The sequence below is a fragment of the Amblyomma mixtum genome, chromosome 1 (genome assembly GCF_055824585.1).
Source record: "Amblyomma mixtum isolate Tamu chromosome 1, ASM5582458v1, whole genome shotgun sequence".
Lineage (NCBI taxonomy): Eukaryota > Metazoa > Arthropoda > Arachnida > Ixodida > Ixodidae > Amblyomma > Amblyomma mixtum.
The window spans coordinates 153,921,493-153,949,123 of NC_143012.1; the positions used below are offsets into that span (position 1 = coordinate 153,921,493).

General features: G+C 53.1%; 29 non-coding genes and 2 pseudogenes across 29 annotated transcripts; all 31 read right to left on the minus strand.

The window, feature by feature from the left end:
• Positions 1 to 596: 596 nt before the first annotated feature.
• On the minus strand, positions 597 to 715 carry LOC149368668 (5S ribosomal RNA). The gene has a single exon (XR_016287048.1). It is a non-coding gene; the product is annotated as a 5S ribosomal RNA (ribosomal RNA).
• Positions 716 to 1,269: 554 nt separating this feature from the next.
• On the minus strand, positions 1,270 to 1,375 carry LOC149368669 (5S ribosomal RNA; annotated as a pseudogene).
• Positions 1,376 to 2,853: 1,478 nt separating this feature from the next.
• Positions 2,854 to 2,972, minus strand: LOC149368670 (5S ribosomal RNA). The gene has a single exon (XR_016287049.1). It is a non-coding gene; the product is annotated as a 5S ribosomal RNA (ribosomal RNA).
• A 548-nt stretch (positions 2,973 to 3,520) lies between these two features.
• LOC149368671 (5S ribosomal RNA) lies at positions 3,521 to 3,639 on the minus strand. The gene has a single exon (XR_016287050.1). It is a non-coding gene; the product is annotated as a 5S ribosomal RNA (ribosomal RNA).
• A 544-nt stretch (positions 3,640 to 4,183) lies between these two features.
• LOC149368672 (5S ribosomal RNA) lies at positions 4,184 to 4,302 on the minus strand. Its single transcript, XR_016287052.1, has one exon. It is a non-coding gene; the product is annotated as a 5S ribosomal RNA (ribosomal RNA).
• A 546-nt stretch (positions 4,303 to 4,848) lies between these two features.
• Positions 4,849 to 4,967, minus strand: LOC149368673 (5S ribosomal RNA). Its single transcript, XR_016287053.1, has one exon. It is a non-coding gene; the product is annotated as a 5S ribosomal RNA (ribosomal RNA).
• Positions 4,968 to 5,512: 545 nt separating this feature from the next.
• Positions 5,513 to 5,631, minus strand: LOC149368674 (5S ribosomal RNA). Its single transcript, XR_016287054.1, has one exon. It is a non-coding gene; the product is annotated as a 5S ribosomal RNA (ribosomal RNA).
• A 546-nt stretch (positions 5,632 to 6,177) lies between these two features.
• On the minus strand, positions 6,178 to 6,296 carry LOC149368675 (5S ribosomal RNA). The gene has a single exon (XR_016287055.1). It is a non-coding gene; the product is annotated as a 5S ribosomal RNA (ribosomal RNA).
• Positions 6,297 to 6,843: 547 nt separating this feature from the next.
• On the minus strand, positions 6,844 to 6,962 carry LOC149368676 (5S ribosomal RNA). Its single transcript, XR_016287056.1, has one exon. It is a non-coding gene; the product is annotated as a 5S ribosomal RNA (ribosomal RNA).
• A 545-nt stretch (positions 6,963 to 7,507) lies between these two features.
• On the minus strand, positions 7,508 to 7,626 carry LOC149368677 (5S ribosomal RNA). The gene has a single exon (XR_016287057.1). It is a non-coding gene; the product is annotated as a 5S ribosomal RNA (ribosomal RNA).
• A 6,086-nt stretch (positions 7,627 to 13,712) lies between these two features.
• Positions 13,713 to 13,831, minus strand: LOC149368678 (5S ribosomal RNA). Its single transcript, XR_016287058.1, has one exon. It is a non-coding gene; the product is annotated as a 5S ribosomal RNA (ribosomal RNA).
• Positions 13,832 to 14,378: 547 nt separating this feature from the next.
• Positions 14,379 to 14,497, minus strand: LOC149368679 (5S ribosomal RNA). Its single transcript, XR_016287059.1, has one exon. It is a non-coding gene; the product is annotated as a 5S ribosomal RNA (ribosomal RNA).
• A 545-nt stretch (positions 14,498 to 15,042) lies between these two features.
• On the minus strand, positions 15,043 to 15,161 carry LOC149368680 (5S ribosomal RNA). Its single transcript, XR_016287060.1, has one exon. It is a non-coding gene; the product is annotated as a 5S ribosomal RNA (ribosomal RNA).
• A 545-nt stretch (positions 15,162 to 15,706) lies between these two features.
• On the minus strand, positions 15,707 to 15,825 carry LOC149368681 (5S ribosomal RNA). The gene has a single exon (XR_016287061.1). It is a non-coding gene; the product is annotated as a 5S ribosomal RNA (ribosomal RNA).
• A 546-nt stretch (positions 15,826 to 16,371) lies between these two features.
• Positions 16,372 to 16,490, minus strand: LOC149368682 (5S ribosomal RNA). Its single transcript, XR_016287063.1, has one exon. It is a non-coding gene; the product is annotated as a 5S ribosomal RNA (ribosomal RNA).
• A 548-nt stretch (positions 16,491 to 17,038) lies between these two features.
• LOC149368683 (5S ribosomal RNA) lies at positions 17,039 to 17,157 on the minus strand. Its single transcript, XR_016287064.1, has one exon. It is a non-coding gene; the product is annotated as a 5S ribosomal RNA (ribosomal RNA).
• Positions 17,158 to 17,702: 545 nt separating this feature from the next.
• On the minus strand, positions 17,703 to 17,821 carry LOC149368684 (5S ribosomal RNA). Its single transcript, XR_016287065.1, has one exon. It is a non-coding gene; the product is annotated as a 5S ribosomal RNA (ribosomal RNA).
• Positions 17,822 to 18,368: 547 nt separating this feature from the next.
• LOC149368685 (5S ribosomal RNA) lies at positions 18,369 to 18,487 on the minus strand. The gene has a single exon (XR_016287067.1). It is a non-coding gene; the product is annotated as a 5S ribosomal RNA (ribosomal RNA).
• A 546-nt stretch (positions 18,488 to 19,033) lies between these two features.
• LOC149368686 (5S ribosomal RNA) lies at positions 19,034 to 19,152 on the minus strand. The gene has a single exon (XR_016287068.1). It is a non-coding gene; the product is annotated as a 5S ribosomal RNA (ribosomal RNA).
• Positions 19,153 to 19,698: 546 nt separating this feature from the next.
• Positions 19,699 to 19,817, minus strand: LOC149368687 (5S ribosomal RNA). The gene has a single exon (XR_016287069.1). It is a non-coding gene; the product is annotated as a 5S ribosomal RNA (ribosomal RNA).
• Positions 19,818 to 20,364: 547 nt separating this feature from the next.
• LOC149368688 (5S ribosomal RNA) lies at positions 20,365 to 20,483 on the minus strand. The gene has a single exon (XR_016287070.1). It is a non-coding gene; the product is annotated as a 5S ribosomal RNA (ribosomal RNA).
• A 545-nt stretch (positions 20,484 to 21,028) lies between these two features.
• LOC149368689 (5S ribosomal RNA) lies at positions 21,029 to 21,147 on the minus strand. Its single transcript, XR_016287071.1, has one exon. It is a non-coding gene; the product is annotated as a 5S ribosomal RNA (ribosomal RNA).
• A 554-nt stretch (positions 21,148 to 21,701) lies between these two features.
• Positions 21,702 to 21,807, minus strand: LOC149368690 (5S ribosomal RNA; annotated as a pseudogene).
• A 1,025-nt stretch (positions 21,808 to 22,832) lies between these two features.
• Positions 22,833 to 22,951, minus strand: LOC149368691 (5S ribosomal RNA). The gene has a single exon (XR_016287072.1). It is a non-coding gene; the product is annotated as a 5S ribosomal RNA (ribosomal RNA).
• A 546-nt stretch (positions 22,952 to 23,497) lies between these two features.
• Positions 23,498 to 23,616, minus strand: LOC149368692 (5S ribosomal RNA). The gene has a single exon (XR_016287073.1). It is a non-coding gene; the product is annotated as a 5S ribosomal RNA (ribosomal RNA).
• A 545-nt stretch (positions 23,617 to 24,161) lies between these two features.
• Positions 24,162 to 24,280, minus strand: LOC149368693 (5S ribosomal RNA). The gene has a single exon (XR_016287808.1). It is a non-coding gene; the product is annotated as a 5S ribosomal RNA (ribosomal RNA).
• Positions 24,281 to 24,827: 547 nt separating this feature from the next.
• LOC149368694 (5S ribosomal RNA) lies at positions 24,828 to 24,946 on the minus strand. Its single transcript, XR_016287075.1, has one exon. It is a non-coding gene; the product is annotated as a 5S ribosomal RNA (ribosomal RNA).
• Positions 24,947 to 25,491: 545 nt separating this feature from the next.
• LOC149368695 (5S ribosomal RNA) lies at positions 25,492 to 25,610 on the minus strand. Its single transcript, XR_016287819.1, has one exon. It is a non-coding gene; the product is annotated as a 5S ribosomal RNA (ribosomal RNA).
• Positions 25,611 to 26,156: 546 nt separating this feature from the next.
• Positions 26,157 to 26,275, minus strand: LOC149368696 (5S ribosomal RNA). Its single transcript, XR_016287076.1, has one exon. It is a non-coding gene; the product is annotated as a 5S ribosomal RNA (ribosomal RNA).
• A 546-nt stretch (positions 26,276 to 26,821) lies between these two features.
• Positions 26,822 to 26,940, minus strand: LOC149368697 (5S ribosomal RNA). The gene has a single exon (XR_016287831.1). It is a non-coding gene; the product is annotated as a 5S ribosomal RNA (ribosomal RNA).
• A 547-nt stretch (positions 26,941 to 27,487) lies between these two features.
• LOC149368698 (5S ribosomal RNA) lies at positions 27,488 to 27,606 on the minus strand. The gene has a single exon (XR_016287077.1). It is a non-coding gene; the product is annotated as a 5S ribosomal RNA (ribosomal RNA).
• Between the last annotated feature and the right edge of the window lie 25 nt (positions 27,607 to 27,631).

The following is a 27,631-nucleotide window of genomic DNA, read 5'->3' on the forward strand; positions in this document are numbered from 1 at the left end:
CTGCCTTTTTTCTTGTGTTTCTATGTCTTGCCTCTATGGTCTGGAAACGTTTTATAAATGCTGTACTGGGACTGGGACATTCCATCCTTTTTTGGAGTTTCTGAGGAGGTTTTGTGTTTGTTGGGCTCGCTCGTGGCAACAGCCGCCAAGCGTGCAGTTACCTGCCCTGCGCTTTTCTCAGCCGTTCTGGCGAACCTAAACCACTGCGGCATGCACGGAAAGAGCAGCGGGAGCGAGCCTGTGTTGTTTACACATGGACCGGCAGTGGGTGCGGTGCATGGTGCGGTGGGCGCATATTGTGCGCTTCTGCGCAGTGTTATGCGCACACTGGGCCTCCCAGCTATCTTGGGGCTTTGCTAGAGTTTAATCTGCAGTGTACCCGCCGCGGCAGACGTCAGAATGACAGCCGAGACGCCACGGGTTCGCTTCGAGTTTTGCCACAGTTTCGCGTCCGCACGTACTACACGTTGGACACGTTGCCGATGAGATTGTATTATCGATAACAAAATAACGTCACCTCCTATAGTTGCCTGAGACACTGCGCAAATATGACAGAAAAAAAAAAACGTGAAGGGCGAATAAAAATGCAAAAGAAATGCCATCAGCACTCGGTGTTCCCAGGTGGTCTCCCTCCCAAGTACTGACCGAGCCCAATGCTGCTTAGCTTCGGTGATCGGACGAGAACCGGCGTATTCAACATGGTATGGCCGATGGCGAGAGACAGTGCTTTCCGAGTCTTTATGTACTGTGTTTGGCCCTCGAGGATGCAAAACTGCGCATGGATACTTCCCTCGCTCGTGGCAACAGCCGCCAAGCGTGCAGTTACCTGCCCTGCGCTTTTCTCAGCCGTTCTGGCGAACCTAAACACTGCGGCATGCACGGAAAGAGCAGCGGGAGCGAGCCTGTGTTGTTTACACATGGACCGGCAGTGGGTGCGGTGCATGGTGCGGTGGGCGCATATTGTGCGCTTCTGCGCAGTGTTATGCGCACACTGGGCCTCCCAGCTATCTTGGGGCTTTGCTAGAGTTTAATCTGCAGTGTACCCGCCGCGGCAGACGTCAGAATGACAGCCGAGACGCCACGGGTTCGCTTCGAGTTTTGCCACAGTTTCGCGTCCGCACGTACTACACGTTGGACACGTTGCCGATGAGATTGTATTATCGATAACAAAATAACGTCACCTCCTATAGTTGCCTGAGACAGTGCGCAACTATGACAGAAAAAAAAAAAAACGTGAAGGGCGAATAAAAATGCAAAAGAAATGCCATCAGCACTCGGTGTTCCCAGGTGGTCTCCCTCCCAAGTACTGACCGAGCCCAATGCTGCTTAGCTTCGGTGATCGGACGAGAACCGGCGTATTCAACATGGTATGGCTTTTTTTTTTTTCTTTATTGCATGAATGAATACATCAATAAAATATCGTAGTTGTCGTGCCCCTTGGCAGACAACCGTGTCTAATGGACTTTCATTAACACAAGTTGGTCCATCAGACTCAATACATCATCCGCGCAATCTTGTTGCTTCAAGACTTCTCTCAACTTATACACATGTTCCACAAAATAACCACATACCGATCGTGCATCCAAGTCACAATGTCTTACAGCCATTCTACTCCTCCAAATGCTGTGAAGGCCCAATAACATAATCTGGTCATACTGTGCAACATCACTTTCAGTGGTCAAGTACCGAATTCCGCGCGGTGTCAATGGCAAGTCCTTTTTTAGGGTTCTTTGCAAAACATCCCAGTAGAACACCGCATCCCAACAATCGAGGAACACGTGTTCTACCGTCTCCGGTTTTCTACACAGGAGACAGTTCGAGCCCCAAGGAACAAAAAGGCCCTTTTCCTCTAGCCATGTTTTTACTGGTAGCGTTCCTGTGTGTAATTTAAAGGTCGGGGGACTGTCTCTAATGCATCTCTATGTACGGCAGGTTGTTTTAAGGTTTTGTTTCCTGCGTGACCAAAATGACCCCTTCCTGCGAACGTTCATACAAACCATGTTATCCAGTGCACTTCCAGAATTCATTGTCTCTTCGTGCAATGCTCGGCGGTACACAGTGTCTCGCTTCCTGCGAGAGGTTGTCTGGTCATTCAGGTTTTTGCAAGTGCGGTTCTCGCTAGAGTATTTAGCGAATGTAACGCCGAAGCGCTTATACAAGGATCTTATTGAACAGTTGTTTCCAGCGCCACTGTACAGAACCTTATACTGTGAAGGCCCTGGGAAAGACGTTCTCAGGCGAGTTAAAAAGATGACTGTTGCACCTGGCGTCAAAACATTCAAGTATTCAACATGGTATGGCCGATGGCGAGAGACAGTGCTTTCCGAGTCTTTATGTACTGTGTTTGGCCCTCGAGGATGCAAAACTGCGCATGGATACTTCCCTCGCTCGTGGCAACAGCCGCCAAGCGTGCAGTTACCTGCCCTGCGCTTTTCTCAGCCGTTCTGGCGAACCTAAACCACTGCGGCATGCACGGAAAGAGCAGCGGGAGCGAGCCTGTGTTGTTTACACATGGACCGGCAGTGGGTGCGGTGCATGGTGCGGTGGGCGCATATTGTGCGCTTCTGCGCAGTGTTATGCGCACACTGGGCCTCCCAGCTATCTTGGGGCTTTGCTAGAGTTTAATCTGCAGTGTACCCGCCGCGGCAGACGTCAGAATGACAGCCGAGACGCCACGGGTTCGCTTCGAGTTTTGCCACAGTTTCGCGTCCGCACGTACTACACGTTGGACACGTTGCCGATGAGATTGTATTATCGATAACAAAATAACGTCACCTCCTATAGTTGCCTGAGACACTGCGCAACTATGACAGAAAAAAAAAACGTGAAGGGCGAATAAAAATGCAAAAGAAATGCCATCAGCACTCGGTGTTCCCAGGTGGTCTCCCTCCCAAGTACTGACCGAGCCCAATGCTGCTTAGCTTCGGTGATCGGACGAGAACCGGCGTATTCAACATGGTATGGCCGATGGCGAGAGACAGTGCTTTCCGAGTCTTTATGTACTGTGTTTGGCCCTCGAGGATGCAAAACTGCGCATGGATACTTCCCTCGCTCGTGGCAACAGCCGCCAAGCGTGCAGTTACCTGCCCTGCGCTTTTCTCAGCCGTTCTGGCGAACCTAAACCACTGCGGCATGCACGGAAAGAGCAGCGGGAGCGAGCCTGTGTTGTTTACACATGGACCGGCAGTGGGTGCGGTGCATGGTGCGGTGGGCGCATATTGTGCGCTTCTGCGCAGTGTTATGCGCACACTGGGCCTCCCAGCTATCTTGGGGCTTTGCTAGAGTTTAATCTGCAGTGTACCCGCCGCGGCAGACGTCAGAATGACAGCCGAGACGCCACGGGTTCGCTTCGAGTTTTGCCACAGTTTCGCGTCCGCACGTACTACACGTTGGACACGTTGCCGATGAGATTGTATTATCGATAACAAAATAACGTCACCTCCTATAGTTGCCTGAGACACTGCGCAACTATGACAGAAAAAAAAAAAAACGTGAAGGGCGAATAAAAATGCAAAAGAAATGCCATCAGCACTCGGTGTTCCCAGGTGGTCTCCCTCCCAAGTACTGACCGAGCCCAATGCTGCTTAGCTTCGGTGATCGGACGAGAACCGGCGTATTCAACATGGTATGGCCGATGGCGAGAGACAGTGCTTTCCGAGTCTTTATGTACTGTGTTTGGCCCTCGAGGATGCAAAACTGCGCATGGATACTTCCCTCGCTCGTGGCAACAGCCGCCAAGCGTGCAGTTACCTGCCCTGCGCTTTTCTCAGCCGTTCTGGCGAACCTAAACCACTGCGGCATGCACGGAAAGAGCAGCGGGAGCGAGCCTGTGTTGTTTACACATGGACCGGCAGTGGGTGCGGTGCATGGTGCGGTGGGCGCATATTGTGCGCTTCTGCGCAGTGTTATGCGCACACTGGGCCTCCCAGCTATCTTGGGGCTTTGCTAGAGTTTAATCTGCAGTGTACCCGCCGCGGCAGACGTCAGAATGACAGCCGAGACGCCACGGGTTCGCTTCGAGTTTTGCCAGTTTCGCGTCCGCACGTACTACACGTTGGACACGTTGCCGATGAGATTGTATTATCGATAACAAAATAACGTCACCTCCTATAGTTGCCTGAGACACTGCGCAACTATGACAGAAAAAAAAAAACGTGAAGGGCGAATAAAAATGCAAAAGAAATGCCATCAGCACTCGGTGTTCCCAGGTGGTCTCCCTCCCAAGTACTGACCGAGCCCAATGCTGCTTAGCTTCGGTGATCGGACGAGAACCGGCGTATTCAACATGGTATGGCCGATGGCGAGAGACAGTGCTTTCCGAGTCTTTATGTACTGTGTTTGGCCCTCGAGGATGCAAAACTGCGCATGGATACTTCCCTCGCTCGTGGCAACAGCCGCCAAGCGTGCAGTTACCTGCCCTGCGCTTTTCCCAGCCGTTCTGGCGAACCTAAACCACTGCGGCATGCACGGAAAGAGCAGCGGGAGCGAGCCTGTGTTGTTTACACATGGACCGGCAGTGGGTGCGGTGCATGGTGCGGTGGGCGCATATTGTGCGCTTCTGCGCAGTGTTATGCGCACACTGGGCCTCCCAGCTATCTTGGGGCTTTGCTAGAGTTTAATCTGCAGTGTACCCGCCGCGGCAGACGTCAGAATGACAGCCGAGACGCCACGGGTTCGCTTCGAGTTTTGCCACAGTTTCGCGTCCGCACGTACTACACGTTGGACACGTTGCCGATGAGATTGTATTATCGATAACAAAATAACGTCACCTCCTATAGTTGCCTGAGACACTGCGCAACTATGACAGAAAAAAAAAAACGTGAAGGGCGAATAAAAATGCAAAAGAAATGCCATCAGCACTCGGTGTTCCCAGGTGGTCTCCCTCCCAAGTACTGACCGAGCCCAATGCTGCTTAGCTTCGGTGATCGGACGAGAACCGGCGTATTCAACATGGTATGGCCGATGGCGAGAGACAGTGCTTTCCGAGTCTTTATGTACTGTGTTTGGCCCTCGAGGATGCAAAACTGCGCATGGATACTTCCCTCGCTCGTGGCAACAGCCGCCAAGCGTGCAGTTACCTGCCCTGCGCTTTTCTCAGCCGTTCTGGCGAACCTAAACCACTGCGGCATGCACGGAAAGAGCAGCGGGAGCGAGCCTGTGTTGTTTACACATGGACCGGCAGTGGGTGCGGTGCATGGTGCGGTGGGCGCATATTGTGCGCTTCTGCGCAGTGTTATGCGCACACTGGGCCTCCCAGCTATCTTGGGGCTTTGCTAGAGTTTAATCTGCAGTGTACCCGCCGCGGCAGACGTCAGAATGACAGCCGAGACGCCACGGGTTCGCTTCGAGTTTTGCCACAGTTTCGCGTCCGCACGTACTACACGTTGGACACGTTGCCGATGAGATTGTATTATCGATAACAAAATAACGTCACCTCCTATAGTTGCCTGAGACACTGCGCAACTATGACAGAAAAAAAAAACGTGAAGGGCGAATAAAAATGCAAAAGAAATGCCATCAGCACTCGGTGTTCCCAGGTGGTCTCCCTCCCAAGTACTGACCGAGCCCAATGCTGCTTAGCTTCGGTGATCGGACGAGAACCGGCGTATTCAACATGGTATGGCCGATGGCGAGAGACAGTGCTTTCCGAGTCTTTATGTACTGTGTTTGGCCCTCGAGGATGCAAAACTGCGCATGGATACTTCCCTCGCTCGTGGCAACAGCCGCCAAGCGTGCAGTTACCTGCCCTGCGCTTTTCTCAGCCGTTCTGGCGAACCTAAACCACTGCGGCATGCACGGAAAGAGCAGCGGGAGCGAGCCTGTGTTGTTTACACATGGACCGGCAGTGGGTGCGGTGCATGGTGCGGTGGGCGCATATTGTGCGCTTCTGCGCAGTGTTATGCGCACACTGGGCCTCCCAGCTATCTTGGGGCTTTGCTAGAGTTTAATCTGCAGTGTACCCGCCGCGGCAGACGTCAGAATGACAGCCGAGACGCCACGGGTTCGCTTCGAGTTTTGCCACAGTTTCGCGTCCGCACGTACTACACGTTGGACACGTTGCCGATGAGATTGTATTATCGATAACAAAATAACGTCACCTCCTATAGTTGCCTGAGACACTGCGCAACTATGACAGAAAAAAAAAAACGTGAAGGGCGAATAAAAATGCAAAAGAAATGCCATCAGCACTCGGTGTTCCCAGGTGGTCTCCCTCCCAAGTACTGACCGAGCCCAATGCTGCTTAGCTTCGGTGATCGGACGAGAACCGGCGTATTCAACATGGTATGGCCGATGGCGAGAGACAGTGCTTTCCGAGTCTTTATGTACTGTGTTTGGCCCTCGAGGATGCAAAACTGCGCATGGATACTTCCCTCGCTCGTGGCAACAGCCGCCAAGCGTGCAGTTACCTGCCCTGCGCTTTTCTCAGCCGTTCTGGCGAACCTAAACCACTGCGGCATGCACGGAAAGAGCAGCGGGAGCGAGCCTGTGTTGTTTACACATGGACCGGCAGTGGGTGCGGTGCATGGTGCGGTGGGCGCATATTGTGCGCTTCTGCGCAGTGTTATGCGCACACTGGGCCTCCCAGCTATCTTGGGGCTTTGCTAGAGTTTAATCTGCAGTGTACCCGCCGCGGCAGACGTCAGAATGACAGCCGAGACGCCACGGGTTCGCTTCGAGTTTTGCCACAGTTTCGCGTCCGCACGTACTACACGTTGGACACGTTGCCGATGAGATTGTATTATCGATAACAAAATAACGTCACCTCCTATAGTTGCCTGAGACACTGCGCAACTATGACAGAAAAAAAAAAAACGTGAAGGGCGAATAAAAATGCAAAAGAAATGCCATCAGCACTCGGTGTTCCCAGGTGGTCTCCCTCCCAAGTACTGACCGAGCCCAATGCTGCTTAGCTTCGGTGATCGGACGAGAACCGGCGTATTCAACATGGTATGGCCGATGGCGAGAGACAGTGCTTTCCGAGTCTTTATGTACTGTGTTTGGCCCTCGAGGATGCAAAACTGCGCATGGATACTTCCCTCGCTCGTGGCAACAGCCGCCAAGCGTGCAGTTACCTGCCCTGCGCTTTTCTCAGCCGTTCTGGCGAACCTAAACCACTGCGGCATGCACGGAAAGAGCAGCGGGAGCGAGCCTGTGTTGTTTACACATGGACCGGCAGTGGGTGCGGTGCATGGTGCGGTGGGCGCATATTGTGCGCTTCTGCGCAGTGTTATGCGCACACTGGGCCTCCCAGCTATCTTGGGGCTTTGCTAGAGTTTAATCTGCAGTGTACCCGCCGCGGCAGACGTCAGAATGACAGCCGAGACGCCACGGGTTCGCTTCGAGTTTTGCCACAGTTTCGCGTCCGCACGTACTACACGTTGGACACGTTGCCGATGAGATTGTATTATCGATAACAAAATAACGTCACCTCCTATAGTTGCCTGAGACACTGCGCAACTATGACAGAAAAAAAAAACGTGAAGGGCGAATAAAAATGCAAAAGAAATGCCATCAGCACTCGGTGTTCCCAGGTGGTCTCCCTCCCAAGTACTGACCGAGCCCAATGCTGCTTAGCTTCGGTGATCGGACGAGAACCGGCGTATTCAACATGGTATGGCCGATGGCGAGAGACAGTGCTTTCCGAGTCTTTATGTACTGTGTTTGGCCCTCGAGGATGCAAAACTGCGCATGGATACTTCCCTCGCTCGTGGCAACAGCCGCCAAGCGTGCAGTTACCTGCCCTGCGCTTTTCTCAGCCGTTCTGGCGAACCTAAACCACTGCGGCATGCACGGAAAGAGCAGCGGGAGCGAGCCTGTGTTGTTTACACATGGACCGGCAGTGGGTGCGGTGCATGGTGCGGTGGGCGCATATTGTGCGCTTCTGCGCAGTGTTATGCGCACACTGGGCCTCCCAGCTATCTTGGGGCTTTGCTAGAGTTTAATCTGCAGTGTACCCGCCGCGGCAGACGTCAGAATGACAGCCGAGACGCCACGGGTTCGCTTCGAGTTTTGCCACAGTTTCGCGTCCGCACGTACTACACGTTGGACACGTTGCCGATGAGATTGTATTATCGATAACAAAATAACGTCACCTCCTATAGTTGCCTGAGACACTGCGCAACTATGACAGAAAAAAAAAACGTGAAGGGCGAATAAAAATGCAAAAGAAATGCCATCAGCACTCGGTGTTCCCAGGTGGTCTCCCTCCCAAGTACTGACCGAGCCCAATGCTGCTTAGCTTCGGTGATCGGACGAGAACCGGCGTATTCAACATGGTTTTTTTTTTTTTTTTTTCTTTATTGCCTGGCTTTGACATACAAACTGGACAACACTAACAATCAACAAAAGACAATAACTATGTACACACTACTTGTGGTCAGCCAGCATAAATCTGGCTTCGTCCAATTAAAATTCACGCAACGTACAGAGCGGCTCTACTCTTGAGAGCCACTCCGGAGGCTCCGCAGCGGCTTTCTGAATGGCGAGAAACATGTCCATGCTTTCGCGGAAATAAATTCTAGCAGGTCTTGCGTCTCTGTCACAATGGTAGCCTGCCATTCTGGAGCGCCATATACAGTGGAGGCCTGTCAGCATTATTAAATCGAAAGGCACCCCATCCTCATTTTCAACACATAAGAACCGGATGCCATACGGGTCTAGTGGAAATTCTTTCTTTAATGTTCGCTGCAATACATCCCAAAAATAAACCCCTTCCCAACAGTGTAAAAATACATGGTCTATTGTTTCCGGCTTTCTGCAAATTAAACAGTTAGATCCCCAAGGTAAAAATAATTCCTTTCCTTCTAAAAATTTTTTAACCGGTAAGGTTCCGGTGTGCAGCTTAAAAAAGAAGGTTTTCGTTCCTGATGGCACCTGCATATTTTTAACTCTCTTTAAAACATCTTTGCCTTGGCCTCCACTGTACAAGGCCCTGTACAAGGGCACCGGGAAAACTACATCGCACAAAGCACGGTAGAGTTTCTTTCTTTTCACAGTCGACAGAAAGTCATTTGAAAACCGCGCGGAAAGAAACCTTACACTGGCAACGATTTCCCGGTAAAAACCGGTGACCCTACTGTAAACCTCAGCAGTTCCGACTATGTACTCTGGAAGGAGATGCCGCAGCCTAACTTGGCATACGGTACGCAAAAACGGGTCTCTTGTGTCCCGAAGAAACAAAAAACGATTGACCAGCTGTCTCAAAAACAAATGGCCCAGTCCCAGCCCGCCTTCTTGAACCCGTCGGAACAGGTTGGTCCGGCTGCAGCGCTCCCATTCAGACGACCAGACAAAGACGGCGAAAATTCGGTGCAGCTTTTGAATGCTTAGCCGTGAACAGTGCAACACCTGCATTACGTACCAGAGCCTGCTGATAAAGAACAAGTTGCAAACAGTGGCTCTGGCGAAAATGGACAAGGTCGTTCCTTTCCACTTATCCGCTCTCTCCCGTATCTCTTTAATCTGTCCTGTCCAATACTGTTCACTGTCACGGTAAGCAGCAAGTGGAACGCCCAAGTATTTATCTGGCGTTGTCGTCCAAGGCACGCTGGCAAACCGCTCAGGCGTAGATGCCCACCCGCCATGCCACAGCCCGAGGCACTTCGACCAGTTAACCCCGCTTCCTGTAGCTTGGCTGAAATCTCGTACACACTGAACAGCCTCGCTTATGCTTCCCTCGTCAACGGAAAACACAGCAATGTCATCTGCATACGCCAAGAGCTTTACTTCGGCTGCTTGTAAAGTGAATCCGTTAATACTATTGTTTTTCAGAATCTTTAAACAAAGGGTCTCCACATAAATACAAAATAAAAGGGGGCTGAGGGGACAGCCCTGGCGCACCGAACGCTGCACGCTAATGGGGGCCCCCAGACTCTTGTTAACTATCAATCTCGTCGTGCAGTTCCGGTATGCCAGGGCCACACCCTCGCGGATAACAGAACCAACATTAACATGGCCTAATACTGAAAACAAAAGTTCATGGGCAACGCAGTCAAAAGCCTTTTCCAAATCGATCTGAAGAATAGCCACCTGACCATCAGTGTCATCACAGGTTTCTAAGACACTGCGCGCAACGTGTATATTTGTAAAAATAGACCGCCCTTTAATCCCGCAGGTCTGATGCGGACCAACTAATAAATGAATCACGGTCTGCAACCTTCGTGCCAAAATCTTCATGTAAATTTTGTACTCGACGTTAGTGAGTGCTATGGGTCGGTATGCTGTTACCAATCGTAATCTGTCTATGTCGTCCGTCTTGGGAATAAGCACAGTATGGGACGACCCATAGGACGGAGGCAGTGCTTTTACTTTATAGGCTTCATTAAAGATTACCTGCAAGACCGGGGAAATTACATTTTTAAATTCTTTGTAGAATGCCGCGCTGAACCCGTCCGGTCCAGGCGACTTACCAGGGTTTAAACTATCTATTGCCTGCTCAACTTCCAATTGAGTTATCGCCTGCTCTAATCTGTCTTTAGTTTCGTCGTCCAGGCGCGGCATCTCGGCCAGAAACGCCTCCTTAAATGTGACAACATCTACCGGATGCAATGCGAAGAGCGCCTGATAATGCTCGAAAAAAGCTGCTTTGATATGATCGATGTCCGTTTTTGAAACACCTCTCCATTCTATTTCGTTTATGTGGTTTCTTTCGGCACGGGCTTTTTCTAAACCAAGCGCTCGTTTCGTTGGCGCTTCCCCTGCAGCCATGTCTTCTGCCCTTGCCCTCACCAGCGCTCCCCGATAACGTTCTTCTTCGATAAGCTGTAACTTTTGTTTGGTTTTTCTTATGTCTTCTATCCATGTACCAGGCGCTCGGCATTCCTGTTTTATCATCTTCTGAAGCAGTGCCTTTAGCTCCATTTCCTCTTTTTTTGCTTCATGACGTATACAGGTGGCTCTTTCTATTGCTTTTAATTTTAAAGTTTCTTTAGTGAGCTCCCACTGCTGCCAAATCCTCATGTTGCTACTTGGTTCTATTTTTGCTATTTCTTCCCTTACAGCTTGGTTATAAAATTCGTCCTGAAGTAGTTTGTCGTTTAACTTCCACATTTCCCACGAAAAAACATTCCCCTTCTTAACAATTCCTATGCAACATTGAACTAAACAGTGGTCAGAAAATGAAACCGGCACTACTCCATAACTATTGCATTTAGGTACAGTATCCGCGGATGCATAAATGCGGTCTAGCCGTGCGTGACTTGAGCCCTCGAATCGTGTGTACTTTACAGCACGCGCTCCTTCAAGACACTCAGCGACATCCTCGAGGTTGCAGTTCACAATCACTCGCAACAACACTTGAGTGCTCTTATCTCGGAAATTTCGGACACTTGTCTTGTCGCGCGCGCTAAGAACACAGTTATAATCGCCCATAACAATCAGCTGTCTGTCCGTGCGAAGCCGTTCTTGGACACTTTCAAAAAACGTGGCTCGGCCATCAACCGAATTAGGAGCGTACAGGCAAACAATGCGCCAGTCAGTGTTGCACAGTGAAAAATCTATGGACACGTATCGACCCGACAAACACGAATAATGACCGTGTACCTCTAGCCCCGGCAACTTCTTGACAAACAGAATACAACCTGCCGATGTGCCCACCGCATGGCTGACAACGGCAAAATATCTAGACGTGAAACGCCGCACCATGCTCCCGGTCTCTTCCTCACCATCGACTTTAGTTTCCTGCACTGCTAATATATCAATGTCTTGCTCCGTTATAAGTCGGTACAGCTGGCTTTGTTTTCTTTTGCCTGCCAGGCCTCTGACATTTAAGGTAGCGACTTTGAACGGAGTTGCGGAAGCCATTTCAACTTAAGAAGAAGGGACCGAAAGCATGGTGCTTACCTCCCGCGCCTAGCATGTCGCTAGACGATGCCGTCGCCGCCGGTGTCATCCGGCGCGAGCACATGGACCTGGTCAGGCGGCGCCTTGCCGCCGCCACGCCTGTCATCCGGAACCTTCGGGCGCGGTCGCAGACTGGGTCGTCGTGCTTGGGGCGTCTTTGTCGGCGGTTCCTCCACGCTGGAATCCGCTGCCTTCTCCCCGTCGGCCTTGGTCTCGGTGTGCGGACGCTTCGCAGGGGTGGTCACGCCGGTGTTCACGCGGGCGTCGGCCTTCTCGTCGCGGTTCTCGCTGGCCGCCTTTGTTTCCACGTCCACGTGCTCTGGCGGGCTCGGGTTTTCTTTGGGCGTCTCCACAGGCGTCGAAGAGAGGTCAGTAGTTAGCGACGCGCTCTCCTGTGCGCCAGCCCCGTCGGCGTTGCTGCTCGAGACAGCTGGTTCAACCCCCGCCGTTTTGCCCGTGTCGTCGATGCCGCTGGCTGCTTCCTCCGCCTCGACGACATCCATGAGCTCTGCGGAGTCGCTCGCCGCTACACGCCCTGTAGCCGACGCGTAGGTGCGCACGCAGTCAGCCTCGGAGTGTCCATAGCGACGGCACTTCGAGCACCTGGGCACCTTACAATCACGGCGCACGTGCCCCGTGCCGCTGCAGCGCAGGCACTGCATCGGCCGCCCTGGCACCACCACGAGAGCCAACTCGCCAGCGACTCGTACCTGGTGGGGCAGGTCATCCACCTTCACGCCTGGCTTCAGTTTGAGGAGCACGGTCCTCGTGGTGGACCCCTTCTCCTTCATGCCGGCGACGCGCCAACGCTCCCGGGTGACTTCGGTCACGTTGCCGAACGCCGCGAATGCCGTACGGATGTCCTCGTCGGCGACGCCGTGAAGCATCCAGTGCAGTCGCAGCTTGACCTGGTGGTCCTCTGGGTCAAAAACGATGCAGCGGCGTCCCTTGACTTCCAGCTCCTTCATGGCGGCCAGTTTCTTTGCGGCGTCAGCGCTGCTGAAGGTCACCGCCCACACGTGGTTTATCTGGTACGCCCCCAACGCCACGACGTCGGGGAGCGCACCAACGTTGGCGAGGGCGTCCCTGAAGTCTTCGACCCTGTAGGGTCGCACACGCACGTCGCCGTGCAGAAAAACCGTGTTTAAAACAACACGTCCGGTGGGCAGGGTAGGCAGAACGATCTCGTATTCCTTATCAGCTTCGCTGGAAAACCTGTTTCCGCGGCCGGCAACGGCCGCTATCGCCGCTCCGTGGGAGCCCATGATTCTGCGTCCGTCACTCACGGTGGCTGGAAGTAGAATGACATGGTATGGCCGATGGCGAGAGACAGTGCTTTCCGAGTCTTTATGTACTGTGTTTGGCCCTCGAGGATGCAAAACTGCGCATGGATACTTCCCTCGCTCGTGGCAACAGCCGCCAAGCGTGCAGTTACCTGCCCTGCGCTTTTCTCAGCCGTTCTGGCGAACCTAAACCACTGCGGCATGCACGGAAAGAGCAGCGGGAGCGAGCCTGTGTTGTTTACACATGGACCGGCAGTGGGTGCGGTGCATGGTGCGGTGGGCGCATATTGTGCGCTTCTGCGCAGTGTTATGCGCACACTGGGCCTCCCAGCTATCTTGGGGCTTTGCTAGAGTTTAATCTGCAGTGTACCCGCCGCGGCAGACGTCAGAATGACAGCCGAGACGCCACGGGTTCGCTTCGAGTTTTGCCACAGTTTCGCGTCCGCACGTACTACACGTTGGACACGTTGCCGATGAGATTGTATTATCGATAACAAAATAACGTCACCTCCTATAGTTGCCTGAGACACTGCGCAACTATGACAGAAAAAAAAAAAACGTGAAGGGCGAATAAAAATGCAAAAGAAATGCCATCAGCACTCGGTGTTCCCAGGTGGTCTCCCTCCCAAGTACTGACCGAGCCCAATGCTGCTTAGCTTCGGTGATCGGACGAGAACCGGCGTATTCAACATGGTATGGCCGATGGCGAGAGACAGTGCTTTCCGAGTCTTTATGTACTGTGTTTGGCCCTCGAGGATGCAAAACTGCGCATGGATACTTCCCTCGCTCGTGGCAACAGCCGCCAAGCGTGCAGTTACCTGCCCTGCGCTTTTCTCAGCCGTTCTGGCGAACCTAAACCACTGCGGCATGCACGGAAAGAGCAGCGGGAGCGAGCCTGTGTTGTTTACACATGGACCGGCAGTGGGTGCGGTGCATGGTGCGGTGGGCGCATATTGTGCGCTTCTGCGCAGTGTTATGCGCACACTGGGCCTCCCAGCTATCTTGGGGCTTTGCTAGAGTTTAATCTGCAGTGTACCCGCCGCGGCAGACGTCAGAATGACAGCCGAGACGCCACGGGTTCGCTTCGAGTTTTGCCACAGTTTCGCGTCCGCACGTACTACACGTTGGACACGTTGCCGATGAGATTGTATTATCGATAACAAAATAACGTCACCTCCTATAGTTGCCTGAGACACTGCGCAACTATGACAGAAAAAAAAAAAACGTGAAGGGCGAATAAAAATGCAAAAGAAATGCCATCAGCACTCGGTGTTCCCAGGTGGTCTCCCTCCCAAGTACTGACCGAGCCCAATGCTGCTTAGCTTCGGTGATCGGACGAGAACCGGCGTATTCAACATGGTATGGCCGATGGCGAGAGACAGTGCTTTCCGAGTCTTTATGTACTGTGTTTGGCCCTCGAGGATGCAAAACTGCGCATGGATACTTCCCTCGCTCGTGGCAACAGCCGCCAAGCGTGCAGTTACCTGCCCTGCGCTTTTCTCAGCCGTTCTGGCGAACCTAAACCACTGCGGCATGCACGGAAAGAGCAGCGGGAGCGAGCCTGTGTTGTTTACACATGGACCGGCAGTGGGTGCGGTGCATGGTGCGGTGGGCGCATATTGTGCGCTTCTGCGCAGTGTTATGCGCACACTGGGCCTCCCAGCTATCTTGGGGCTTTGCTAGAGTTTAATCTGCAGTGTACCCGCCGCGGCAGACGTCAGAATGACAGCCGAGACGCCACGGGTTCGCTTCGAGTTTTGCCACAGTTTCGCGTCCGCACGTACTACACGTTGGACACGTTGCCGATGAGATTGTATTATCGATAACAAAATAACGTCACCTCCTATAGTTGCCTGAGACACTGCGCAACTATGACAGAAAAAAAAAACGTGAAGGGCGAATAAAAATGCAAAAGAAATGCCATCAGCACTCGGTGTTCCCAGGTGGTCTCCCTCCCAAGTACTGACCGAGCCCAATGCTGCTTAGCTTCGGTGATCGGACGAGAACCGGCGTATTCAACATGGTATGGCCGATGGCGAGAGACAGTGCTTTCCGAGTCTTTATGTACTGTGTTTGGCCCTCGAGGATGCAAAACTGCGCATGGATACTTCCCTCGCTCGTGGCAACAGCCGCCAAGCGTGCAGTTACCTGCCCTGCGCTTTTCTCAGCCGTTCTGGCGAACCTAAACCACTGCGGCATGCACGGAAAGAGCAGCGGGAGCGAGCCTGTGTTGTTTACACATGGACCGGCAGTGGGTGCGGTGCATGGTGCGGTGGGCGCATATTGTGCGCTTCTGCGCAGTGTTATGCGCACACTGGGCCTCCCAGCTATCTTGGGGCTTTGCTAGAGTTTAATCTGCAGTGTACCCGCCGCGGCAGACGTCAGAATGACAGCCGAGACGCCACGGGTTCGCTTCGAGTTTTGCCACAGTTTCGCGTCCGCACGTACTACACGTTGGACACGTTGCCGATGAGATTGTATTATCGATAACAAAATAACGTCACCTCCTATAGTTGCCTGAGACACTGCGCAACTATGACAGAAAAAAAAAACGTGAAGGGCGAATAAAAATGCAAAAGAAATGCCATCAGCACTCGGTGTTCCCAGGTGGTCTCCCTCCCAAGTACTGACCGAGCCCAATGCTGCTTAGCTTCGGTGATCGGACGAGAACCGGCGTATTCAACATGGTATGGCCGATGGCGAGAGACAGTGCTTTCCGAGTCTTTATGTACTGTGTTTGGCCCTCGAGGATGCAAAACTGCGCATGGATACTTCCCTCGCTCGTGGCAACAGCCGCCAAGCGTGCAGTTACCTGCCCTGCGCTTTTCTCAGCCGTTCTGGCGAACCTAAACCACTGCGGCATGCACGGAAAGAGCAGCGGGAGCGAGCCTGTGTTGTTTACACATGGACCGGCAGTGGGTGCGGTGCATGGTGCGGTGGGCGCATATTGTGCGCTTCTGCGCAGTGTTATGCGCACACTGGGCCTCCCAGCTATCTTGGGGCTTTGCTAGAGTTTAATCTGCAGTGTACCCGCCGCGGCAGACGTCAGAATGACAGCCGAGACGCCACGGGTTCGCTTCGAGTTTTGCCACAGTTTCGCGTCCGCACGTACTACACGTTGGACACGTTGCCGATGAGATTGTATTATCGATAACAAAATAACGTCACCTCCTATAGTTGCCTGAGACACTGCGCAACTATGACAGAAAAAAAAAAACGTGAAGGGCGAATAAAAATGCAAAAGAAATGCCATCAGCACTCGGTGTTCCCAGGTGGTCTCCCTCCCAAGTACTGACCGAGCCCAATGCTGCTTAGCTTCGGTGATCGGACGAGAACCGGCGTATTCAACATGGTATGGCCGATGGCGAGAGACAGTGCTTTCCGAGTCTTTATGTACTGTGTTTGGCCCTCGAGGATGCAAAACTGCGCATGGATACTTCCCTCGCTCGTGGCAACAGCCGCCAAGCGTGCAGTTACCTGCCCTGCGCTTTTCTCAGCCGTTCTGGCGAACCTAAACCACTGCGGCATGCACGGAAAGAGCAGCGGGAGCGAGCCTGTGTTGTTTACACATGGACCGGCAGTGGGTGCGGTGCATGGTGCGGTGGGCGCATATTGTGCGCTTCTGCGCAGTGTTATGCGCACACTGGGCCTCCCAGCTATCTTGGGGCTTTGCTAGAGTTTAATCTGCAGTGTACCCGCCGCGGCAGACGTCAGAATGACAGCCGAGACGCCACGGGTTCGCTTCGAGTTTTGCCACAGTTTCGCGTCCGCACGTACTACACGTTGGACACGTTGCCGATGAGATTGTATTATCGATAACAAAATAACGTCACCTCCTATAGTTGCCTGAGACACTGCGCAACTATGACAGAAAAAAAAAAAAACGTGAAGGGCGAATAAAAATGCAAAAGAAATGCCATCAGCACTCGGTGTTCCCAGGTGGTCTCCCTCCCAAGTACTGACCGAGCCCAATGCTGCTTAGCTTCGGTGATCGGACGAGAACCGGCGTATTCAACATGGTATGGCCGATGGCGAGAGACAGTGCTTTCCGAGTCTTTATGTACTGTGTTTGGCCCTCGAGGATGCAAAACTGCGCATGGATACTTCCCTCGCTCGTGGCAACAGCCGCCAAGCGTGCAGTTACCTGCCCTGCGCTTTTCTCAGCCGTTCTGGCGAACCTAAACCACTGCGGCATGCACGGAAAGAGCAGCGGGAGCGAGCCTGTGTTGTTTACACATGGACCGGCAGTGGGTGCGGTGCATGGTGCGGTGGGCGCATATTGTGCGCTTCTGCGCAGTGTTATGCGCACACTGGGCCTCCCAGCTATCTTGGGGCTTTGCTAGAGTTTAATCTGCAGTGTACCCGCCGCGGCAGACGTCAGAATGACAGCCGAGACGCCACGGGTTCGCTTCGAGTTTTGCCACAGTTTCGCGTCCGCACGTACTACACGTTGGACACGTTGCCGATGAGATTGTATTATCGATAACAAAATAACGTCACCTCCTATAGTTGCCTGAGACACTGCGCAACTATGACAGAAAAAAAAAACGTGAAGGGCGAATAAAAATGCAAAAGAAATGCCATCAGCACTCGGTGTTCCCAGGTGGTCTCCCTCCCAAGTACTGACCGAGCCCAATGCTGCTTAGCTTCGGTGATCGGACGAGAACCGGCGTATTCAACATGGTATGGCCGATGGCGAGAGACAGTGCTTTCCGAGTCTTTATGTACTGTGTTTGGCCCTCGAGGATGCAAAACTGCGCATGGATACTTCCCTCGCTCGTGGCAACAGCCGCCAAGCGTGCAGTTACCTGCCCTGCGCTTTTCTCAGCCGTTCTGGCGAACCTAAACCACTGCGGCATGCACGGAAAGAGCAGCGGGAGCGAGCCTGTGTTGTTTACACATGGACCGGCAGTGGGTGCGGTGCATGGTGCGGTGGGCGCATATTGTGCGCTTCTGCGCAGTGTTATGCGCACACTGGGCCTCCCAGCTATCTTGGGGCTTTGCTAGAGTTTAATCTGCAGTGTACCCGCCGCGGCAGACGTCAGAATGACAGCCGAGACGCCACGGGTTCGCTTCGAGTTTTGCCACAGTTTCGCGTCCGCACGTACTACACGTTGGACACGTTGCCGATGAGATTGTATTATCGATAACAAAATAACGTCACCTCCTATAGTTGCCTGAGACACTGCGCAACTATGACAGAAAAAAAAAAAACGTGAAGGGCGAATAAAAATGCAAAAGAAATGCCATCAGCACTCGGTGTTCCCAGGTGGTCTCCCTCCCAAGTACTGACCGAGCCCAATGCTGCTTAGCTTCGGTGATCGGACGAGAACCGGCGTATTCAACATGGTATGGCCGATGGCGAGAGACAGTGCTTTCCGAGTCTTTATGTACTGTGTTTGGCCCTCGAGGATGCAAAACTGCGCATGGATACTTCCCTCGCTCGTGGCAACAGCCGCCAAGCGTGCAGTTACCTGCCCTGCGCTTTTCTCAGCCGTTCTGGCGAACCTAAACCACTGCGGCATGCACGGAAAGAGCAGCGGGAGCGAGCCTGTGTTGTTTACACATGGACCGGCAGTGGGTGCGGTGCATGGTGCGGTGGGCGCATATTGTGCGCTTCTGCGCAGTGTTATGCGCACACTGGGCCTCCCAGCTATCTTGGGGCTTTGCTAGAGTTTAATCTGCAGTGTACCCGCCGCGGCAGACGTCAGAATGACAGCCGAGACGCCACGGGTTCGCTTCGAGTTTTGCCACAGTTTCGCGTCCGCACGTACTACACGTTGGACACGTTGCCGATGAGATTGTATTATCGATAACAAAATAACGTCACCTCCTATAGTTGCCTGAGACACTGCGCAACTATGACAGAAAAAAAAAAACGTGAAGGGCGAATAAAAATGCAAAAGAAATGCCATCAGCACTCGGTGTTCCCAGGTGGTCTCCCTCCCAAGTACTGACCGAGCCCAATGCTGCTTAGCTTCGGTGATCGGACGAGAACCGGCGTATTCAACATGGTATGGCCGATGGCGAGAGACAGTGCTTTCCGAGTCTTTATGTACTGTGTTTGGCCCTCGAGGATGCAAAACTGCGCATGGATACTTCCCTCGCTCGTGGCAACAGCCGCCAAGCGTGCAGTTACCTGCCCTGCGCTTTTCTCAGCCGTTCTGGCGAACCTAAACCACTGCGGCATGCACGGAAAGAGCAGCGGGAGCGAGCCTGTGTTGTTTACACATGGACCGGCAGTGGGTGCGGTGCATGGTGCGGTGGGCGCATATTGTGCGCTTCTGCGCAGTGTTATGCGCACACTGGGCCTCCCAGCTATCTTGGGGCTTTGCTAGAGTTTAATCTGCAGTGTACCCGCCGCAGCAGACGTCAGAATGACAGCCGAGACGCCACGGGTTCGCTTCGAGTTTTGCCACAGTTTCGCGTCCGCACGTACTACACGTTGGACACGTTGCCGATGAGATTGTATTATCGATAACAAAATAACGTCACCTCCTATAGTTGCCTGAGACACTGCGCAACTATGACAGAAAAAAAAAAACGTGAAGGGCGAATAAAAATGCAAAAGAAATGCCATCAGCACTCGGTGTTCCCAGGTGGTCTCCCTCCCAAGTACTGACCGAGCCCAATGCTGCTTAGCTTCGGTGATCGGACGAGAACCGGCGTATTCAACATGGTATGGCCGATGGCGAGAGACAGTGCTTTCCGAGTCTTTATGTACTGTGTTTGGCCCTCGAGGATGCAAAACTGCGCATGGATACTTCCCTCGCTCGTGGCAACAGCCGCCAAGCGTGCAGTTACCTGCCCTGCGCTTTTCTCAGCCGTTCTGGCGAACCTAAACCACTGCGGCATGCACGGAAAGAGCAGCGGGAGCGAGCCTGTGTTGTTTACACATGGACCGGCAGTGGGTGCGGTGCATGGTGCGGTGGGCGCATATTGTGCGCTTCTGCGCAGTGTTATGCGCACACTGGGCCTCCCAGCTATCTTGGGGCTTTGCTAGAGTTTAATCTGCAGTGTACCCGCCGCGGCAGACGTCAGAATGACAGCCGAGACGCCACGGGTTCGCTTCGAGTTTTGCCACAGTTTCGCGTCCGCACGTACTACACGTTGGACACGTTGCCGATGAGATTGTATTATCGATAACAAAATAACGTCACCTCCTATAGTTGCCTGAGACACTGCGCAACTATGACAGAAAAAAAAAAAACGTGAAGGGCGAATAAAAATGCAAAAGAAATGCCATCAGCACTCGGTGTTCCCAGGTGGTCTCCCTCCCAAGTACTGACCGAGCCCAATGCTGCTTAGCTTCGGTGATCGGACGAGAACCGGCGTATTCAACATGGTATGGCCGATGGCGAGAGACAGTGCTTTCCGAGTCTTTATGTACTGTGTTTGGCCCTCGAGGATGCAAAACTGCGCATGGATACTTCCCTCGCTCGTGGCAACAGCCGCCAAGCGTGCAGTTACCTGCCCTGCGCTTTTCTCAGCCGTTCTGGCGAACCTAAACCACTGCGGCATGCACGGAAAGAGCAGCGGGAGCGAGCCTGTGTTGTTTACACATGGACCGGCAGTGGGTGCGGTGCATGGTGCGGTGGGCGCATATTGTGCGCTTCTGCGCAGTGTTATGCGCACACTGGGCCTCCCAGCTATCTTGGGGCTTTGCTAGAGTTTAATCTGCAGTGTACCCGCCGCGGCAGACGTCAGAATGACAGCCGAGACGCCACGGGTTCGCTTCGAGTTTTGCCACAGTTTCGCGTCCGCACGTACTACACGTTGGACACGTTGCCGATGAGATTGTATTATCGATAACAAAATAACGTCACCTCCTATAGTTGCCTGAGACACTGCGCAACTATGACAGAAAAAAAAAACGTGAAGGGCGAATAAAAATGCAAAAGAAATGCCATCAGCACTCGGTGTTCCCAGGTGGTCTCCCTCCCAAGTACTGACCGAGCCCAATGCTGCTTAGCTTCGGTGATCGGACGAGAACCGGCGTATTCAACATGGTATGGCCGATGGCGAGAGACAGTGCTTTCCGAGTCTTTATGTACTGTGTTTGGCCCTCGAGGATGCAAAACTGCGCATGGATACTTCCCTCGCTCGTGGCAACAGCCGCCAAGCGTGCAGTTACCTGCCCTGCGCTTTTCTCAGCCGTTCTGGCGAACCTAAACCACTGCGGCATGCACGGAAAGAGCAGCGGGAGCGAGCCTGTGTTGTTTACACATGGACCGGCAGTGGGTGCGGTGCATGGTGCGGTGGGCGCATATTGTGCGCTTCTGCGCAGTGTTATGCGCACACTGGGCCTCCCAGCTATCTTGGGGCTTTGCTAGAGTTTAATCTGCAGTGTACCCGCCGCGGCCGACGTCAGAATGACAGCCGAGACGCCACGGGTTCGCTTCGAGTTTTGCCACAGTTTCGCGTCCGCACGTACTACACGTTGGACACGTTGCCGATGAGATTGTATTATCGATAACAAAATAACGTCACCTCCTATAGTTGCCTGAGACACTGCGCAACTATGACAGAAAAAAAAAAAACGTGAAGGGCGAATAAAAATGCAAAAGAAATGCCATCAGCACTCGGTGTTCCCAGGTGGTCTCCCTCCCAAGTACTGACCGAGCCCAATGCTGCTTAGCTTCGGTGATCGGACGAGAACCGGCGTATTCAACATGGTATGGCTTTTTTTTTATTGCCAGGATTATAGTCAACATGAAAGGGTACAAGGCGTAAAACATATCAGCCACACTTGGGCTAACATGACACTAAAATTTTTTCAGAGACACCAATGCATCCAGACAAGCAATCCATTCTGGTGGATCAGGGAGCGCTCGATAAACTTCTCTGAGACATACGATACTTTCGATAAAGTGGTCTCTGACAGATCGCACGACAGGTTCGGCATGTTCAAACTGCATTCTCGTTTTCCACAGCGCGTGGAGGCCCAGGACCATGATAAGATCGTACGGTATATCGTCCGAAGCGTCTACCGGCAGGAATCGTATTCCATATGGGTCAAGAGGCAACTGTTTCTTTAATGTGCGCTGGAGAACGTCCCAATGGAAAATCGGGTCCCAGCAATCTAGGAATACGTGTCTCTCGCCATCGGCCATACCATGTTGAACAAACTGCTTTTTATTCAACATGGTATGGCCGATGGCGAGAGACAGTGCTTTCCGAGTCTTTATGTACTGTGTTTGGCCCTCGAGGATGCAAAACTGCGCATGGATACTTCCCTCGCTCGTGGCAACAGCCGCCAAGCGTGCAGTTACCTGCCCTGCGCTTTTCTCAGCCGTTCTGGCGAACCTAAACCACTGCGGCTTGCACGGAAAGAGCAGCGGGAGCGAGCCTGTGTTGTTTACACATGGACCGGCAGTGGGTGCGGTGCATGGTGCGGTGGGCGCATATTGTGCGCTTCTGCGCAGTGTTATGCGCACACTGGGCCTCCCAGCTATCTTGGGGCTTTGCTAGAGTTTAATCTGCAGTGTACCCGCCGCGGCAGACGTCAGAATGACAGCCGAGACGCCACGGGTTCGCTTCGAGTTTTGCCACAGTTTCGCGTCCGCACGTACTACACGTTGGACACGTTGCCGATGAGATTGTATTATCGATAACAAAATAACGTCACCTCCTATAGTTGCCTGAGACACTGCGCAACTATGACAGAAAAAAAAAAAACGTGAAGGGCGAATAAAAATGCAAAAGAAATGCCATCAGCACTCGGTGTTCCCAGGTGGTCTCCCTCCCAAGTACTGACCGAGCCCAATGCTGCTTAGCTTCGGTGATCGGACGAGAACCGGCGTATTCAACATGGTATGGCCGATGGCGAGAGACAGTGCTTTCCGAGTCTTTATGTACTGTGTTTGGCCCTCGAGGATGCAAAACTGCGCATGGATACTTCCCTCGCTCGTGGCAACAGCCGCCAAGCGTGCAGTTACCTGCCCTGCGCTTTTCTCAGCCGTTCTGGCGAACCTAAACCACTGCGGCATGCACGGAAAGAGCAGCGGGAGCGAGCCTGTGTTGTTTACACATGGACCGGCAGTGGGTGCGGTGCATGGTGCGGTGGGCGCATATTGTGCGCTTCTGCGCAGTGTTATGCGCACACTGGGCCTCCCAGCTATCTTGGGGCTTTGCTAGAGTTTAATCTGCAGTGTACCCGCCGCGGCAGACGTCAGAATGACAGCCGAGACGCCACGGGTTCGCTTCGAGTTTTGCCACAGTTTCGCGTCCGCACGTACTACACGTTGGACACGTTGCCGATGAGATTGTATTATCGATAACAAAATAACGTCACCTCCTATAGTTGCCTGAGACACTGCGCAACTATGACAGAAAAAAAAAAACGTGAAGGGCGAATAAAAATGCAAAAGAAATGCCATCAGCACTCGGTGTTCCCAGGTGGTCTCCCTCCCAAGTACTGACCGAGCCCAATGCTGCTTAGCTTCGGTGATCGGACGAGAACCGGCGTATTCAACATGGTATGGCCGATGGCGAGAGACAGTGCTTTCCGAGTCTTTATGTACTGTGTTTGGCCCTCGAGGATGCAAAACTGCGCATGGATACTTCCCTCGCTCGTGGCAACAGCCGCCAAGCGTGCAGTTACCTGCCCTGCGCTTTTCTCAGCCGTTCTGGCGAACCTAAACCACTGCGGCATGCACGGAAAGAGCAGCGGGAGCGAGCCTGTGTTGTTTACACATGGACCGGCAGTGGGTGCGGTGCATGGTGCGGTGGGCGCATATTGTGCGCTTCTGCGCAGTGTTATGCGCACACTGGGCCTCCCAGCTATCTTGGGGCTTTGCTAGAGTTTAATCTGCAGTGTACCCGCCGCGGCAGACGTCAGAATGACAGCCGAGACGCCACGGGTTCGCTTCGAGTTTTGACACAGTTTCGCGTCCGCACGTACTACACGTTGGACACGTTGCCGATGAGATTGTATTATCGATAACAAAATAACGTCACCTCCTATAGTTGCCTGAGACACTGCGCAACTATGACAGAAAAAAAAAACGTGAAGGGCGAATAAAAATGCAAAAGAAATGCCATCAGCACTCGGTGTTCCCAGGTGGTCTCCCTCCCAAGTACTGCCCGAGCCCAATGCTGCTTAGCTTCGGTGATCGGACGAGAACCGGCGTATTCAACATGGTATGGCCGATGGCGAGAGACAGTGCTTTCCGAGTCTTTATGTACTGTGTTTGGCCCTCGAGGATGCAAAACTGCGCATGGATACTTCCCTCGCTCGTGGCAACAGCCGCCAAGCGTGCAGTTACCTGCCCTGCGCTTTTCTCAGCCGTTCTGGCGAACCTAAACCACTGCGGCATGCACGGAAAGAGCAGCGGGAGCGAGCCTGTGTTGTTTACACATGGACCGGCAGTGGGTGCGGTGCATGGTGCGGTGGGCGCATATTGTGCGCTTCTGCGCAGTGTTATGCGCACACTGGGCCTCCCAGCTATCTTGGGGCTTTGCTAGAGCTTAATCTGCAGTGTACCCGCCGCGGCAGACGTCAGAATGACAGCCGAGACGCCACGGGTTCGCTTCGAGTTTTGCCACAGTTTCGCGTCCGCACGTACTACACGTTGGACACGTTGCCGATGAGATTGTATTATCGATAACAAAATAACGTCACCTCCTATAGTTGCCTGAGACACTGCGCAACTATGACAGAAAAAAAAAAAACGTGAAGGGCGAATAAAAATGCAAAAGAAATGCCATCAGCACTCGGTGTTCCCAGGTGGTCTCCCTCCCAAGTACTGACCGAGCCCAATGCTGCTTAGCTTCGGTGATCGGACGAGAACCGGCGTATTCAACATGGTATGGCCGATGGCGAGAGACAGTGCTTTCCGAGTCTTTATGTACTGTGTTTGGCCCTCGAGGATGCAAAACTGCGCATGGATACTTCCCTCGCTCGTGGCAACAGCCGCCAAGCGTGCAGTTACCTGCCCTGCGCTTTTCTCAGCCGTTCTGGCGAACCTAAACCACTGCGGCATGCACGGAAAGAGCAGCGGGAGCGAGCCTGTGTTGTTTACACATGGACCGGCAGTGGGTGCGGTGCATGGTGCGGTGGGCGCATATTGTGCGCTTCTGCGCAGTGTTATGCGCACACTGGGCCTCCCAGCTATCTTGGGGCTTTGCTAGAGTTTAATCTGCAGTGTACCCGCCGCGGCAGACGTCAGAATGACAGCCGAGACGCCACGGGTTCGCTTCGAGTTTTGACACAGTTTCGCGTCCGCACGTACTACACGTTGGACACGTTGCCGATGAGATTGTATTATCGATAACAAAATAACGTCACCTCCTATAGTTGCCTGAGACACTGCGCAACTATGACAGAAAAAAAAAACGTGAAGGGCGAATAAAAATGCAAAAGAAATGCCATCAGCACTCGGTGTTCCCAGGTGGTCTCCCTCCCAAGTACTGCCCGAGCCCAATGCTGCTTAGCTTCGGTGATCGGACGAGAACCGGCGTATTCAACATGGTATGGCCGATGGCGAGAGACAGTGCTTTCCGAGTCTTTATGTACTGTGTTTGGCCCTCGAGGATGCAAAACTGCGCATGGATACTTCCCTCGCTCGTGGCAACAGCCGCCAAGCGTGCAGTTACCTGCCCTGCGCTTTTCTCAGCCGTTCTGGCGAACCTAAACCACTGCGGCATGCACGGAAAGAGCAGCGGGAGCGAGCCTGTGTTGTTTACACATGGACCGGCAGTGGGTGCGGTGCATGGTGCGGTGGGCGCATATTGTGCGCTTCTGCGCAGTGTTATGCGCACACTGGGCCTCCCAGCTATCTTGGGGCTTTGCTAGAGCTTAATCTGCAGTGTACCCGCCGCGGCAGACGTCAGAATGACAGCCGAGACGCCACGGGTTCGCTTCGAGTTTTGCCACAGTTTCGCGTCCGCACGTACTACACGTTGGACACGTTGCCGATGAGATTGTATTATCGATAACAAAATAACGTCACCTCCTATAGTTGCCTGAGACACTGCGCAACTATGACAGAAAAAAAAAAACGTGAAGGGCGAATAAAAATGCAAAAGAAATGCCATCAGCACTCGGTGTTCCCAGGTGGTCTCCCTCCCAAGTACTGACCGAGCCCAATGCTGCTTAGCTTCGGTGATCGGACGAGAACCGGCGTATTCAACATGGTATGGCCGATGGCGAGAGACAGTGCTTTCCGAGTCTTTATGTACTGTGTTTGGCCCTCGAGGATGCAAAACTGCGCATGGATACTTCCCTCGCTCGTGGCAACAGCCGCCAAGCGTGCAGTTACCTGCCCTGCGCTTTTCTCAGCCGTTCTGGCGAACCTAAACCACTGCGGCATGCACGGAAAGAGCAGCGGGAGCGAGCCTGTGTTGTTTACACATGGACCGGCAGTGGGTGCGGTGCATGGTGCGGTGGGCGCATATTGTGCGCTTCTGCGCAGTGTTATGCGCACACTGGGCCTCCCAGCTATCTTGGGGCTTTGCTAGAGTTTAATCTGCAGTGTACCCGCCGCGGCAGACGTCAGAATGACAGCCGAGACGCCACGGGTTCGCTTCGAGTTTTGACACAGTTTCGCGTCCGCACGTACTACACGTTGGACACGTTGCCGATGAGATTGTATTATCGATAACAAAATAACGTCACCTCCTATAGTTGCCTGAGACACTGCGCAACTATGACAGAAAAAAAAAAACGTGAAGGGCGAATAAAAATGCAAAAGAAATGCCATCAGCACTCGGTGTTCCCAGGTGGTCTCCCTCCCAAGTACTGCCCGAGCCCAATGCTGCTTAGCTTCGGTGATCGGACGAGAACCGGCGTATTCAACATGGTATGGCCGATGGCGAGAGACAGTGCTTTCCGAGTCTTTATGTACTGTGTTTGGCCCTCGAGGATGCAAAACTGCGCATGGATACTTCCCTCGCTCGTGGCAACAGCCGCCAAGCGTGCAGTTACCTGCCCTGCGCTTTTCTCAGCCGTTCTGGCGAACCTAAACCACTGCGGCATGCACGGAAAGAGCAGCGGGAGCGAGCCTGTGTTGTTTACACATGGACCGGCAGTGGGTGCGGTGCATGGTGCGGTGGGCGCATATTGTGCGCTTCTGCGCAGTGTTATGCGCACACTGGGCCTCCCAGCTATCTTGGGGCTTTGCTAGAGCTTAATCTGCAGTGTACCCGCCGCGGCAGACGTCAGAATGACAGCCGAGACGCCACGGGTTCGCTTCGAGTTTTGCCACAGTTTCGCGTCCGCACGTACTACACGTTGGACACGTTGCCGATGAGATTGTATTATCGATAACAAAATAACGTCACCTCCTATAGTTGCCTGAGACACTGCGCAACTATGACAGAAAAAAAAAAAACGTGAAGGGCGAATAAAAATGCAAAAGAAATGCCATCAGCACTCGGTGTTCCCAGGTGGTCTCCCTCCCAAGTACTGACCGAGCCCAATGCTGCTTAGCTTCGGTGATCGGACGAGAACCGGCGTATTCAACATGGTATGGCCGATGGCGAGAGACAGTGCTTTCCGAGTCTTT